Source organism: Triturus cristatus, chromosome 4_1 (assembly GCF_964204655.1).
Source record: "Triturus cristatus chromosome 4_1, aTriCri1.1, whole genome shotgun sequence".
In the NCBI taxonomy this organism is placed as follows: Eukaryota; Metazoa; Chordata; class Amphibia; order Caudata; family Salamandridae; genus Triturus; species Triturus cristatus.
Genome location: NC_140585.1, coordinates 219,180,351 through 219,197,437, shown reverse-complemented (window position 1 = coordinate 219,197,437; position 17,087 = coordinate 219,180,351).

The window sequence follows — 17,087 nt, the reverse complement described above, 5'->3', positions numbered from 1 at the left end:
AGAAGGTTACATATTATATTCTGTGTGTCTTTTGATATAATATATTTATTCATGTTTAATTTTGAATAATTGTGATATTATTTTTACTGTCTGTCATTCATCTGTAACACACAATATTTACACACTGTACTTATATTTTGCAGATATGTCTAACCACCAGTAAAGAAAAGATGACAAAAAAAACAATGTTAAGAAAGTTTCTACAAATCACTTCTTGATCTGGAAACACTGCAGGAAAGGCTGGAGCGTGCCACAATTCAAACCTTAACTCTACAATTTAAATCAGAACTGTTGCCAGACTTTAGAAATCCAACTGCCATTCCACCTATCCTGAAGATAACAATAGTGTTGCATTTCTGTACAACTAGCTCCTTCCCGTCCACCTTTAACAACCTAGAAGGGATGTCACAGCTGACTTTTTCTGCTGTCCTCAGTCAAGTACTGGATGTTATGGTGGGACGTGTGGTTGACTACATCTAATTTCTTCCAGATAATGCCAGACTGAACAATATTAAGGCAGAGTTCTATGGTTTGAGAGGCATACTGCATGTTGCTAGTGCCACAGATGGAACTCATGATGTTACATTGGTGCCACCTCATTACCGGGAGCAAGTGTAACACAGTAGGAAGCATTTCCACTTCATTGATGTTCAGGTGGTTTGCATACCAGATCTGCACATCACCAGTGTGCATGTAAGTTTTCCCGACTCAACCCATGACTTGCTAGTCATGCTGCCATGCAACAGCTGCATACCTCAACAGATGGCAGCAATGAGGACCTGACTTGTTCGCAATTGTTAACATTAGTGTTGTAGTGATATTATTTGTTCAAATGTTGCCATTCAGACATACTTAGTTATGTTTGTACTTTGAATTGTGTTTTTCAGAGGACTCTGCTTGTCCCAGCCGCACATGACATTTTTCACACTGCTGCACAATCCAATTAGTCTGGGGAAGTCTGCTTCAGGGGGGCCCGTGGAGCTTGCCTTTAGGTTCCTGAAGGTCTGTTTCCAGTGCCTGCAGAGATCTGGAGGGTTTGTCCTCTACTGTCATGGAGAGGTCTGCAAAATAGTTGTGTTGTATACTGCACAACATTGCCTTGCAACTACCATCATCCCTGATGATGACTGTCAGTTGGAACCCCGGGGTGATGTTGGTGAGATGCATCCGCAAGATGACAGTGATAAAGATGAGAGACATCATTGGAAACTTTTTCGCCTGATGATAAGGTGTTAGACCTGTTTTATCAAAGAGAACTAGCTCCAGAGTGGGTGCTCCTAGCGTATGTTTGTTTTGGAAAGGAAACACATTATGTTTATAGTAAGGCCCTCACTCACTAGCCTAGTTGGTGTCATGCTTCATCATCGGGCCCCACCCAAGGCACCAAGTGCACCTTGAGTGTGCTGCGACGCCTGGATACAGTGGAGCTGGTATTGTTCCGTGAAAGGAAGTGAGTGAATGTTAAAAAAGCTGTCCTAAGGGTCCCTGGGATAAACAATGACTATTTTATTGAGTGGGCCCTGGGTAGGTAATAAAAACGAGAGTTGGATATTTAAGGCGATCTTAAGGTAACTCCAATATCCTAGTCGGTCAACATGTTTCAGCCATGCTCTCTCAGTGGTATGGCTTTCTTCAGGACCTATGTGTAGTGCAGAGTGAGTGGTCTAAAAATGTGTTATTAAAAGACCATATATTTGACACACACGCTAAGGTGTGATATGTGGTAGAGAAGAATCTCCTCTAGTGGCGCTTTCCTGTGGGGAAGAAAAAGACAAACAAACATACAGAGAAACATTTAACATACTGGTACAGTTGTTTCAGGAGCGGAGTGTGGAGAAGGAAAAGACAAACAAACATACAGTGAAACATCTAACATACTGGTATAGTTGTTTCAGGAGCGGAGTGTTGGTGCTCTTATGCGGTCCAAGGCACAGTGAGGACGGGGTCTGTTGTAATTAGTTATAATAGACGCCTGGTAATTTATGCGGTACCAAGTGGTAATCAAGATGCGCATAACGTGGTGCATCGTGTAACTTAAAAACGAAAAGTGAAAAAAGCAAAGTATCTTACTCAGAAAATATCCGTAAAGTGCCCCATGAGTTCCATGTGGGGGCCCGACCTGTAGTCACACTCTATGTGACAAAAATTAAAAGAGGAGACAAAAGCGATTTAAAATGGTGCAGTGTCATTCAATTTGAGCCCAGTCCTTCCTGAAGGAAGCATCCTCCAAGAAGATCTTGGGCGCATTGGTCACTAAAGTGACCAACACTAAAGTGATCACTGCACCAGGGACTGGTTGGTGCTCATTATCAAAACCACCAAGCGCCTCTCCGATGCAATGATCATAGACATCCAGACTACTGAGAGCCACTTTAAGACCACAATCACATCCTTTAAGAAAAAACTGGATGAATCAAACAAAGACCTAGCTGAATATAAGGAATATTTGACCCAGGCCAAAATCAACAAATTCCAAAAAGACCTAAAAAGATTTGCCTACAACAAAGAGTACCCATATGCGGACAACAACTATACTGTTCCAAGCCGGCAAGACACTTCTTCTGACAGCTCACACTCAAGCGGCTCCACATCTGGCAGCACATACAAACGAAAAGGCTGGGGTAGAGCACCTAAATGGCAGCAACAACCCTGGGGCAAATACCAACACCCAGGCCTCAACTATGGCCCACCAGTGTTCAATCGCCCCCACACCAGATCCCTTCATTGGATGGCCACCGTTTTACCCCCCTGGACAACAAGCCTTTTTCCAACCCAACCAGAGGCCGCCTTTTTTAGGACAAGGCCGCTCAGCATGAAGATGGAGACGGGTACTTGGTTTTATGTGAGAGGGTGCCCATGAGGGTGCCCATGCATGAGCAGAGCCCCTCTGCAGCCTTCAGAATCTATTCTCCGGGGATGTCTGTGATGCAGCCTGACCATATACTCTTAAAGTGCATTATAACCTCGCGGTAAATGCTAACTTTGGGATGGCTGCACGGAAACATGTTGTGTTTGGTGTCAAACACCTTGGAATCATACCTCCACACCAGTAACAGGTGTGGGAGTATGATCTCACCCTTCTAGAGGTAGAGACATGACAGCACCAGTATACCCGGTACCAGATAACAGAGCCCTGGCATCACAAAATGGATGCTGCCAGCCACAGACACAAGTCTGGGCTTCTGCTGCTGACCGAAACTCCAGCAGGGGAGGCCTGGACAATAGGTTTCCTGTCACAGGGAGGTGTTATCACCTCCCATACATGCTTTAGTGGATTAGGGCTGGGTGCGAGCACTCCAAGAGTGCTTTGACGTCTGCACTGGGGACACATTTGGTGTCCCTGTGCATAGTCCAGCTCAAACTGGTTGCAGGGGCTACCAGCCCTTGCTCTGGCACGAAACTGGACAAAGGAAATGGGTGTAGCCACCCCTCTTTCTAAACCCTCCCATAGGTGGGTCCCCTGAGTTAGTCCAACCCATTCCTTGCATATAAAGAAGGAACCCCTGACTACAGAACTTTAGATATCCTGGAAGAAAATCTGAAACTGAATCCTGGAACTTCAACGATCTACACGACGCTAAATGACTGAAGAATCTTACCTGCAGTAAAGGAGTTACTCCCCTGCTTGGCAGGCACCAAAGACGCAATAGTCCGGTTTGCATCTCTGAAGCGCCTGAGGACTCCGAAGAATTTTGCAACACAGGAGGTGGGTTCCCGTGGTTTCTGAGGTCGATCTGCATGCTCAGTAACTCTGAGGCCTGTTTCCCTCGTGGAGACCGTGCAACCCGAAACCTGGACACCGTGATGATTTGGAGAAGCATCATCTTTGAGGCGACCTCTGCAGCTGAGCTTTGGGTTACTTGTAGCCCTGACCCCGAGCAGCATTTGCACTGAAGATTTCCCACCTACACCCCATGAGTGTTCCGTGAGCTGGCCCTTTGTGTTTTCTCTCAGGGTCCCTTCGCGATCCCTGGTCCGTTGACTGGTGGGTCCCTGTGAAGGCAACTCTAACTTTAATTGGGCTTCCCTGTTTGCTCCAGATGTGCCCTGACTCTCCATCACTTGGGGAGTCCCCAGGATCTTGCTGGTCCGCACCGAAGTATCTTTCCTCTTCCTGCATGGGTTGCAGTTGCCAAGGCTTGTTGTGTCCAATCCGGGCACCGACACTGCAGCACTCGACATCCTTCGTGGAACAGCTTGAATCCAGCTCCTGGTCATCGTCGACGCCTCCTGGTCCTCGTGGCTGAAGAGTCAAGCTTCCCCTCTTCGCACCTGAAGCACCCGACATCGGTGGGCATTCGTCTATCTTGCCCCTGGTCACTGACAAGTGACCCAGACTCTGTCACCTCTGCTTTCAGGTTCTTCACATCTTTGATCCAGGCTTGGATCTCCTCGGACACTTCTCCTCTTCCGGCAGCAGCACTTTGCAGCATCTTGCCATTGAAATCGACGAAGACGTCCGACACCATTTGACACCCGGCTTACCTGGGTTAGGTAACACGAGTACTCCGGTGCTCCCGTGGGTGTTGGCCTAGAACCATCTAAGTCCAAAAGAATTTGTTCCTAGTCCACCTCTAAGTGTCCTTAACCTTTAAATTTCCAACCGCGACTTTCCCATAGAATAGTACGGGGCTCGCACCTGTGTTCTCACACTGCACGCGTCCCCGTAGGTCTCCTGTGTCACTACCTTGGGTGGTTCTTTGGGGTCCCAGCGATTCTACAGGCTCTAGGCCTTGTGTCTAGTCAAGTCGTGTTTCTTATACCACTTTCTTAATATAAGGTTTGGTTCGCCCCTAGGGCCTATCGTATATTGTGCTAATTTACTGTGATATTTTAATTGTAATATATGTGCTTTGACCTCTAGCCTCATAAAGAGACTAGCAGGGTGTATTTAGTAATAAATACATATATTTTATATATATACCTGGTGTGGTTCTCCTTTCATTTAGACATTCAAGAGATTATAGACTCGTAAAACAAGCTGCTTTACATTCCTTCAAGACTTAGCCTGAAGGCTGCTCTCCATAGCTACCACCAGGATAGCTTTCAAATAAGGTTGTCTTTAACCTATCATCAATAAGGGTTTGTTTGGACTGGTGCAATGTACCCACGATAACTAGTGGACAGCATATACCAGGCCAACTTCTCACAGAGTGTGAAATGACTTACAAGTTCTCTACCCCCTACCATCTACAAACCAATGGGCTTGTTAAAAGGTTCAACAAGAACCTGAAGGGTATTATCAAATGCCCACCAGAGGCATTGAGGCATCATTGAGACGTCCTCTTGCCATGCCTTCTCTTTGCTTACAGAGAGGAGTCACAGAAGGGGGTTATCTTTAGCCCCTTGAGCTTCTGTATGGGGACCCTGTAAGAGGTCCTCTGAGTTTGGTGAAAGAAGGGTGGGAGCAAGCTCCCAGGAAGATTCCCCAGTATGTAGTTAGCTACATGCTGCCCTTCAGATGCCAAATTCCTAAGTTGTGGAAGCAAGCTTCAGACAAATTAGTAGCCAGTCAGGTAGTGATGAAGCAGTGGTATGACCAAAAGTCGACCACTGTGGAATTGCAACCTAGGCAGAAAGTCTGGATGATTGAACCTGTGGAGCAAAGTCCCCCCAACACTGTTGGAATTGGCAGTATAAGACTGATGAAAAGAAGGGTGAGGTTACCTAAATAGTGGACCTTAAGACCGCTAGGCACCCCCATAGGGTGCTCCATATGAACCATCTCAAACCCCACTTTGAGAAGTCTGAACTTACCATGCTGTTGGTGGCAGTTGAAGGGGAGGAAGAGGAGAGTGAACCTTTCCCTCACCTCTTAGCCATCAAGGAGAAAGATGGATCGGTGGAAGGAGTGACCCTTTTCCTGCATTCTGACTTCTGAACAGCAGAGAGACTGCCACCATCTGTAGGGGCAGTACTCCTCTCTGTTCTCCTTTGTCCCTGGAACTACCCACCTGTGTACACATGATGTGGACACAAGAGACAGCCTCCCTGTCAGTAATACATCTTACAAGCTGTCTGGCAAGGTGAGGGCCAGCATTAAGGTTGAAGCTTCTAAAATGCTGGAATTGGGGTTGATAGAACCCTCTAGTATCCCCTAGTCCATTCCTGTGGTCCTGATACCAAAAGGTCCCCTACTGGGCACCACATCTGAACTCAGGTTCTATGTAGATTACATGGGCTCAATTCAGTCACCAAGACTGATGCTCATCCCATCCTCAGGACTGATGAGCTTATTGATAGGTTAAGGGCCGCACAGTACTTAAGTACCTTTGACCACAAATGTTCCCAATCTTCTGGACTACTACAAGATCTTGCTGCAATTAAATAAACTCAAAAAGTGTCCTGCCCAACACATGAAAAAGGTCATTTGATTGACCCCATCTTTAGTAATGGCTCACACTTGAAATGCCTGGTCCTGCTACCTGTGATATGGCTAGACCATTAGATGATCCCCATAATGATAAGCACTCCATGCTTCATTCCATCCCCTAGGTCAGTTACTTGGAGAAATCGCAGCTGGGTGAAATTAAATAGTTAAAAATGGGAGTCTGCCCTTAGTAGTTCAGTACCTGAATTGGGTGAGGACCACTTATTAGCTAATCACAAGGTCACCTAATGGGTCAAACAGTCTCTGGAACTAGTTATCCCTTTAAAACCCATAACTGATGTGCCAAGGACAAATTCTCTCCATGGTACACACCATACCTATTACTGCAAGGCAAATATTTCAACAGATGTAATGAGAAGTAGAGGAAAACCTATGATGATCTTGGTAAATTCAATTATCAAGAGGCTATGAGCACATACCATGCTCAAATTAAATTGTCCAAGTGGCCTCCTATAAATTAAAAATTAACAGCACTTCTACCTCTCATCGGGAAATGTTTCAAATCATTGATCAAACCAAAATCGGATAGCTGCACACTTGAGCCCACAGAAGCTCGCTGTACCATTTTCTTGTGCAGGATTTGTTTCAAAAGAAATCTTCAACATCCACTTCTCCTTTCAAGTTTCCAATAGAGATTTCGAATCCACCAGATATAGTGCCGAACAAGAAAAGGGAAGAGCCTGTCTTTCAGATTTCCCTAGCGTCAATATGGATAGCTTTGCAGTACAATTTAATAAAGTGAACCAGAATCCCCGCTTGATCCATCCGCCCACCCTATATCCTTGTTAAAGCGGCAGAGCAAATTTTTCTGGTTTTGCTGGACATATTAAATCTTTCATTAATAAATGGAGCAGTACCACCTGCATGGAAACATGCAGTGGTTAAAGACCTTTTGAAAAAACCTACCATGGACGCTCTCTGCCTAGGTAATTACAGAACCATCTTGTTACTTGCTGGACTAAGGAAGGTACTGGAGAAGCATGTTAGCCAGTCTTTATCTGGATTCATAGAAGCGAATAATGTCCTGCACCCAACCTAGATGGGTTTTTGACTGGAGCACAGCATGGAATCCGTCCTCCTGGCGGTAGTCGAGGAGTTGATAATGCTGTTAGATCAAGGAGGTACATCAGCCATCATAATCCTTGATCTAAGCGCAGCATTTGACACTGTAAATGACAAAATTCTCATTAAAATAATTAGTAATGCTGGAGTCACAGGAACAGCCCCGTAGTCACCTCAAGTCCTGAAGAAGAGTCCCATAAGTTACTGCTAAGTGCCCGAATGTAATACATGTTTTTCCTCTATAGGATAACATTACTGATCCAGAAATTGCACTGTCTATTTTTGAAAACTGTACAAATTCATTACTTGAAAAGAACTTACACGATTTCAGTGATCGTGGTATCTAAATTTATATAAAAGTATGTGTTATTTTTATAAATTGGTTTCGGATTTCTTTATTGAGTGTGGTCTCACATACTGCCATTGTGTGTGTAATAAATGCTAAGTAATACCATCTGATCTGCTCGCCCACACTACCACAAAAGAGAGCATTTGGGGTGTAATTTGTGCCTCTCTAATTGCTCTGGGGTTTGCTTGGATTCTTTACACAGTGTACCTTTTTTTGGTCTACCATATGAAGACCCTGTCACACACACACACACACTCAGCCAAGTAGTGAACACGCCCCGAGTCTCGGCACAAGGGGCCATTCTGACACCAAACCCATTCTTCCCCAGTATAGGGAGGCATGGTCCTTGCTAGTGGGGTGGTTGTCCGGTCTAGACGCCCCATGCCAGCAACCAAACTTCCTTCCCAGTAGCCAGTAGCCAGCGGCCAACGCGAGGTAGGAAGAACCGAATGGAACTACAACTCCCATAAGGCAAATCGGAAGTCGCTGCGTATGCTTAGGAGACTTTGACCTTTGACCAGGAAGAAGAGAACCGTATTTAATGAGCCTCCGGGATGAAAGACACAGCTAATTATTCGGCCGAGCAGCACGCTTCGCACGCTGCCATTCCTGTTCCTCTCCAGTAAGGGTGCACTTGCACCGAATCGCACAAGACTTCTCTTGTCTGATTGGCGTTTCCGCTGGGTGTGCCTGGATTGAGCATCGCTCGGAACGCCTATTACAGAGCCATTCATATTCCTTCTCCAACCGAGCTTTCATTGGTTTGGCAGATTGATAATAAACGATAACTGTGCCTTAACTTTCCAGTTCTGAGAATTATCGTTAAGGTGCCTTGGAATAAGATGTGACATTATTCTTGGGAGGAACTCTTTTTTAACAATGTCCCCTACAAAGAATACTTACATTATCCCATGGAGCCAATGGGTTGTGAAATATATTGAGGCATTGTTGTGATTGTTATTCCGCTTCCTCTTAGCAGGGGGTTCAAGAGGCGGCATCCTGCTCTTCCCCTTTGAAGCGGAACCTTCCGCTTATGATGGTGTGTACGCTTACCTGCAAATGTATATATGCTGTATAGTGAGTCATAACCAAAACCCTTAGGAAGGGAACTCTAAAACCTCTCTTGTTTGACCTTCATTTCAGAACAAAACCTACCTTTGCTGAAATTGTTAGCGTTGATGGGATTTTTGTTTACAGGTATGAAAGGCCATTGTAGATCACGTTAGGAGGGACATTATAGAGAACCACTACTTACCAGTAGTGTTTGCCTTTCAGATCTCCCTCCCTGAGGACCCTACCCTTTCCTTCCCCTGCTTGATCATCCCAAATACCTGTGCTATTATAGTACTCAGGGTTGGGACTGTCGAGAGGTGGACTCCTTTTGGCATTGAACTGCTCCTGAGGAATCACCTGGCTGACAGAGCCAGCTTCCTACATACAGCTCCTGGGCTCAAGGCCCCTGACTTTTAGAGAATTTATTCTACAGACAGGTGCCTCAGAGCATGTTTTAGGTGCAGTACTTTCACAACTTAATGAAGAGGGCCTAGAACAACCTGTAGCTTTCATCTTCAAGAAGTTGCTTCCAAGGGAACAAAAGTGGAGTGCTATTGAGAGGGTAGCCTTTCCTGTGGTCTGGGCACTGAAGAACTTAAGACAATACCTGTTTAGTATTCACTACCTGTTTCAGACAGACCACAGGCCCCTCGGGTGGCTGATGCATTAGGGTTGAGAATCCAAAATTGTTGAGATGGTCCATTTCCTTACAGTGTATGGACTTCAGGGTGGAACACAGACCAGGGGTAGACTATGCCAGTGCTGAAGGTTTTTCTGCCTTAGTGATGAGAACTCCCTAGAGGGTTGGTAGCTCTTCCCACTTTCAGCTGGGAGTGGGGACACGAGTTAGACCTGTCAGTCTTAGGGTGGCCTCCCACCAAACCTTTTCCCTGCTTACTTCCTCTTTTTGCTAATTCTTTTTGTTGGCCTTGGTACTTTGAGCACTTTACCACTGCTGACCAGTGCTAAAGTGCATGTGCTTCTCCCCTAAACATGGTTACATTTGGTATATCCACAATTGGGATATTTAATTTAGCTGCACGTTACTAGTAAAGTGCACTACCTGTACCCAGGGCTTGTAAATTAAATGCTCTTTAAACATTTCTCAGGCTTGCCACTGCAGAGCCTGGGGTACAGTTTACCTTTCATTTCGACTTGGCATTTAACAACCTTTGCCAAGCCTTAAACTCCCCTTTCATTACACCTAAGTCACCTCTAAGGTAGGCCCTAAGTAGCCCATAGGGCAGGGTGCTTTGTAAGTAAAAGGTAGGACGTATGCTCTTAAATTTTGCATGTCCTGGTAGTGAAAATCACATAAATGTGTTTTTCACTACTGTGAGACCTACTTCTCTCATAGGTTAACATTAGTGATTCATGATTACACTTTTAAGCTGTAATACCTGATGTAGCAGATGTGCAAAAGTGCCCTCTTTCTGCATGGTATGCCCCCATTTTTTGTTGCTGATGTTCCCAGGGCCTATGATCCTTCCCTAAAACTGCATTGAAGCCTAAACCCAATCTGCATCCCTGGCCACAGGTGGGCCCCTGGTAAATGGTACCACAGGTACCCAGGGCACTGTGACCAGGGAAGGCTCCTAAGTGCTGCAGCACTTATTATGCCACCCTTAGAGGCCCTGCACCTTTTCACACATACACTGCCTTTGCAGGCTGCGTGTCTTGGTGCAGAGCAAAGTGAAGAGTCGACATGCCACACATCCCTGTGTGCCATGCCCACAACCCACTGCCCTGGCCTAGATCATCCACGCCTCCAGCTGGGTGCACTATGCCAGTGGTGAGGGTACAGGTGCATGAGCCCTGTACCCCTACAGTGCCCAAGTCCATTCTTGGGCATTGTAAGTGCAGTGCTGCCATTAAGAGTATAGGGTGCTGGGAGTTTGTCGTTACGAACTCTACAGCACCATAATGGCTACACTGAAAACTGGGAAGTTTGGTATCAAACTTTTCAGCCCATTAAACCCACACTGATGCCAGTGTGGGATTTAATGTAAAATGCACAACAGAGGGCATCTTAGAGATGCTCCCTGAAACTCGACCAACTTCTCGTGACCCGACTAAGTGGCTGCTTAGGTTGCCACCGACAGACATGTTTCTGGACCCCTGGGTTGAGAGCCTGCTGCTCTCGGGGGTCTGAAATAATGCACATCCTGGGAGGAGGTGGCAAGCCTCCTCCTCCAGGATGGGCCAGGTTCACGAAGGGGAAGCTTCAAAGGCATGCCACCTTTGTGAGCCTCCCCAAACCATTTTCTGCTTTCAGCAACTCGTCCCAACTGGTTCTACCCCCCACTTTTGGCAAGAGAATCGACGGAAAAACAAGTGAGGGAAAGAGGTATGCCCACCTCTGCCAACTCCACCCCTCAGGTGGGGGAGGCGTGGTGAAGCACAATCTTGAGGATGGGGGGGACCCAACCAACCAGGGCCAGGCTCCTGACCCCATCCCACTGGAGGGTGGCACAATAAGGGGTGTACCCACCCCTGGGAAGAGATCCATTGGTCCCTGCCCTTTACCTACCTGTAACGCCCCTAAATCTAGTATTTAGGGGGCACCCTGAACCTTACTTTCTCAGATCCAGAAACGACGAGAAGAAAAGAAGAAGAAGGACCAAACAGCAGTGCAACTGATGGAGATCAGGGTGTTCAAAATCTCCCTACTTCCACGGATAGAGTAATTTCACAGTTACACGCACATACACTCACCATACACTAGGGCCCATTTCACTAACATACACTCAAATACTCTACCAGCACTGAACCTGTGGAAAGAAAACTCCTAAACACCCTGCATCTACACTGAGGTCGATAAGACCTAGTTATTGTAACTGTCCTGAATCATGATCTTAATAATCTATACAACAATAATCAAAATAGAGTACTCAATAATTGACAAGAAATAATCACCAACACCGTATTTAAAATTATGATGCTTTATCTAAAATTAGTCAAAGAAAATCAATCAGAATAAATCATTTTTCTCATAATTACCTATTCTAGCTAAATGTCAGAATGGGTCAGGACAGGTCTCTCAGTAGAAGTCTCCCGAGTTGCCGTCCACACAGCGTAGATCCTCACCAACGCAGATTTGGGAAGAAGTGGCCTTAGACCCTCCCTAGACTAACAATATTTATAGTATTTTAAACAAAAGAAAGCAACATAAGAAGTTCTAAACGTCCGCTGAACCGCTGAGCAGAGCGAGAAGGAAAGGATGTAGCATCGCTACATTTGGAAAATCTCCGCTCAGAAAAAATCACAAAAATAAAAAGACAGAACAGGAACCAAATATTAAAAGTATCTTTCGACATCCACATTTCCTCGGAACTAACATGATGAGCTCAGAGTTCATTCATTATGGCTCCTTTGTCCTCCAAGGCTATTCGGATGAATCTGGAGACTTGCCCAGAACTGCTGCTGTCCTCACGGAAAATTTTAACCAGGCGAAGACTGTGGTAAGATGACTCGCGACCATATTCAGCAAGGCCCTCTCATCACAAATCTCTCACTCGAGGCCAGGCTGCAAACGGCGGCCATTTTATTCTAGGCCAAAATAGACCATCTTAATTGAAAGAGACAAAAACAACGTTACCACAGCATAGTGATTAAACAGTGTTAACCCCACTAATACCCTTATGTGTATGTAATTATCTAGCCTTTGCAACACAGAAAAGCATTAATTCAAAAGCGTTTTGTGCTTTAAAATAAACAGCACTCAGCAACGTTTATTTAATAAAACATGCACATTGTCAATAAGCAAAACGAAAGCATTCCCACGTGTCGTTTTTCTTCTCATTAGTACATGTTGATAAGTTTAAAACATTTACACAAAACAAATAATTAGTAATTAATAATTAATAATTTTAATTATGACAAATAGACAAACCAGAGCTTAAAAACCCAATAGATTTTCATCAGAAAACTCTGCTCCAGCAATCCCCCCTTTGGTGATTTTATCACCAAATAACCCCCCAAAAAAAAAAAATTTGTGAAATTTAGTCCCATTTTAGGAGAAATTGGAAATGTCTTTTTCTCCTTACACAACACTACACACCAGACACTCTTTCATCATCCCTCTTTGTCTCCAAGTAGACACTCTCCCTCAATTCTTCTAATTCAATTTCTTGTGGTTCTCTTTTCAACCTTTTATTTCTTTTTTCATTATTTCTTTTAATTAATTTCTTTTTCCCTCCCCTGTTTTTACAACACAAACACACCAATCTTAATATCAATAGAGCAACAATTATACAAGTTAAAGGAAATAATATCTTACCTATAATAGTACTACCTATTTTTGCAATAAAACTCTTAACAGCTATCACCTTATTAGCTAATTTAGTCCAGATACTTTCAGCTTCAAGTGGTACTAATTCTTCATGCAAATCAGTAATATTTTTGATATAGACCTTCAGGTCTTTGCTTTCATCTGGAATGTAAGTGCAGCAATGTTGAACTTTCAGCATTCCACAAACTCCACCCTCCTTAGCCAATAGAATATCAAGGGCAAGTCTATTTTGCATAGACATGCCAGACAGCCAGACATTCTATCACGGCGCTTTGTACTCGCTAGCGCTTTGCTCGCCGTAACGCAATTTACTAAGCGTTTTTTAAAACAATATTCTTTGTTTTGTATTTCTGTTACTTACCTGATTATACCTTGCTTTTAACTGCATTCTCAGTTGCCCACACTCCCGCACTATAATTTGAGATTTCACCGCTATTTTAGCGGATTGCTTCACTGTATCCTTGCACCCTGGCCGCCATCTTGGGGGAATGGATTAAGCGGGTGGTGCCATTGCACTGAGCGCTCTAGTGATCACCTCTAGTGATCAGCTGGGCGTGTGGGGAGTCATTATTTAAGCTGACCGCTTGGTCTCGCGTACTAAGGGACAGCCAGACATTCTATCACGGCGCTTTGTACTCGCTAGCGCTTTGCTCGCCGTAACGCAATTTACTAAGCGTTTTTTAAAACAATATTCTTTGTTTTGTATTTCTGTTACTTACCTGATTATACCTTGCTTTTAACTGCATTCTCAGTTGCCCACACTCCCGCACTATAATTTGAGATTTCACCGCTATTTTAGCGGATTGCTTCACTGTATCCTTGCACCCTGGCCGCCATCTTTGGGGAATGGATTAAGCGGGTGGTGCCATTGCACTGAGCGCTCTAGTGATCACCTCTAGTGATCAGCTGGGCGTGTGGGGAGTCATTATTTAAGCTGACCGCTTGGTCTCGCGTACTAAGGGACAGCCAGACATTCTATCACGGCGCTTTGTACTCGCTAGCGCTTTGCTCGCCGTAACGCAATTTACTAAGCGTTTTTTAAAACAATATTCTTTGTTTTGTATTTCTGTTACTTACCTGATTATACCTTGCTTTTAACTGCATTCTCAGTTGCCCACACTCCCGCACTATAATTTGAGATTTCACCGCTATTTTAGCGGATTGCTTCACTGTATCCTTGCACCCTGGCCGCCATCTTGGGGGAATGGATTAAGCGGGTGGTGCCATTGCACTGAGCGCTCTAGTGATCACCTCTAGTGATCAGCTGGGCGTGTGGGGAGTCATTATTTAAGCTGACCGCTTGGTCTCGCGTACTAAGGGACAGCCAGACATTCTATCACGGCGCTTTGTACTCGCTAGCGCTTTGCTCGCCGTAACGCAATTTACTAAGCGTTTTTTAAAACAATATTCTTTGTTTTGTATTTCTGTTACTTACCTGATTATACCTTGCTTTTAACTGCATTCTCAGTTGCCCACACTCCCGCACTATAATTTGAGATTTCACCGCTATTTTAGCGGATTGCTTCACTGTATCCTTGCACCCTGGCCGCCATCTTGGGGGAATGGATTAAGCGGGTGGTGCCATTGCACTGAGCGCTCTAGTGATCACCTCTAGTGATCAGCTGGGCGTGTGGGGAGTCATTATTTAAGCTGACCGCTTGGTCTCGCGTACTAAGGGACAGCCAGACATTCTATCACGGCGCTTTGTACTCGCTAGCGCTTTGCTCGCCGTAACGCAATTTACTAAGCGTTTTTTAAAACAATATTCTTTGTTTTGTATTTCTGTTACTTACCTGATTATACCTTGCTTTTAACTGCATTCTCAGTTGCCCACACTCCCGCACTATAATTTGAGATTTCACCGCTATTTTAGCGGATTGCTTCACTGTATCCTTGCACCCTGGCCGCCATCTTGGGGGAATGGATTAAGCGGGTGGTGCCATTGCACTGAGCGCTCTAGTGATCACCTCTAGTGATCAGCTGGGCGTGTGGGGAGTCATTATTTAAGCTGACCGCTTGGTCTCGCGTACTAAGGGACAGCCAGACATTCTATCACGGCGCTTTGTACTCGCTAGCGCTTTGCTCGCCGTAACGCAATTTACTAAGCGTTTTTTAAAACAATATTCTTTGTTTTGTATTTCTGTTACTTACCTGATTATACCTTGCTTTTAACTGCATTCTCAGTTGCCCACACTCCCGCACTATAATTTGAGATTTCACCGCTATTTTAGCGGATTGCTTCACTGTATCCTTGCACCCTGGCCGCCATCTTGGGGGAATGGATTAAGCGGGTGGTGCCATTGCACTGAGCGCTCTAGTGATCACCTCTAGTGATCAGCTGGGCGTGTGGGGAGTCATTATTTAAGCTGACCGCTTGGTCTCGCGTACTAAGGGACAGCCAGACATTCTATCACGGCGCTTTGTACTCGCTAGCGCTTTGCTCGCCGTAACGCAATTTACTAAGCGTTTTTTAAAACAATATTCTTTGTTTTGTATTTCTGTTACTTACCTGATTATACCTTGCTTTTAACTGCATTCTCAGTTGCCCACACTCCCGCACTATAATTTGAGATTTCACCGCTATTTTAGCGGATTGCTTCACTGTATCCTTGCACCCTGGCCGCCATCTTGGGGGAATGGATTAAGCGGGTGGTGCCATTGCACTGAGCGCTCTAGTGATCACCTCTAGTGATCAGCTGGGCGTGTGGGGAGTCATTATTTAAGCTGACCGCTTGGTCTCGCGTACTAAGGGACAGCCAGACATTCTATCACGGCGCTTTGTACTCGCTAGCGCTTTGCTCGCCGTAACGCAATTTACTAAGCGTTTTTTAAAACAATATTCTTTGTTTTGTATTTCTGTTACTTACCTGATTATACCTTGCTTTTAACTGCATTCTCAGTTGCCCACACTCCCGCACTATAATTTGAGATTTCACCGCTATTTTAGCGGATTGCTTCACTGTATCCTTGCACCCTGGCCGCCATCTTGGGGGAATGGATTAAGCGGGTGGTGCCATTGCACTGAGCGCTCTAGTGATCACCTCTAGTGATCAGCTGGGCGTGTGGGGAGTCATTATTTAAGCTGACCGCTTGGTCTCGCGTACTAAGGGACAGCCAGACATTCTATCACGGCGCTTTGTACTCGCTAGCGCTTTGCTCGCCGTAACGCAATTTACTAAGCGTTTTTTAAAACAATATTCTTTGTTTTGTATTTCTGTTACTTACCTGATTATACCTTGCTTTTAACTGCATTCTCAGTTGCCCACACTCCCGCACTATAATTTGAGATTTCACCGCTATTTTAGCGGATTGCTTCACTGTATCCTTGCACCCTGGCCGCCATCTTGGGGGAATGGATTAAGCGGGTGGTGCCATTGCACTGAGCGCTCTAGTGATCACCTCTAGTGATCAGCTGGGCATGTGGGGAGTCATTATTTAAGCTGACCGCTTGGTCTCGCGTACTAAGGGACAGCCAGACATTCTATCACGGCGCTTTGTACTCGCTAGCGCTTTGCTCGCCGTAACGCAATTTACTAAGCGTTTTTTAAAACAATATTCTTTGTTTTGTATTTCTGTTACTTACCTGATTATACCTTGCTTTTAACTGCATTCTCAGTTGCCCACACTCCCGCACTATAATTTGAGATTTCACCGCTATTTTAGCGGATTGCTTCACTGTATCCTTGCACCCTGGCCGCCATCTTGGGGGAATGGATTAAGCGGGTGGTGCCATTGCACTGAGCGCTCTAGTGATCACCTCTAGTGATCAGCTGGGCGTGTGGGGAGTCATTATTTAACCCTCCCTCAGCTCGCGCAGCGGTAACGCGCAGCGGTCGCGCCTGACTCGTGCCTGAGTCAGGCCAGAGTCCTGCCCGTCTGCGCCCGTCAGCGTCACGGAGGCGTGGAGGTGGACCTCTATCGTGAGTGTTTAATCACTGCAT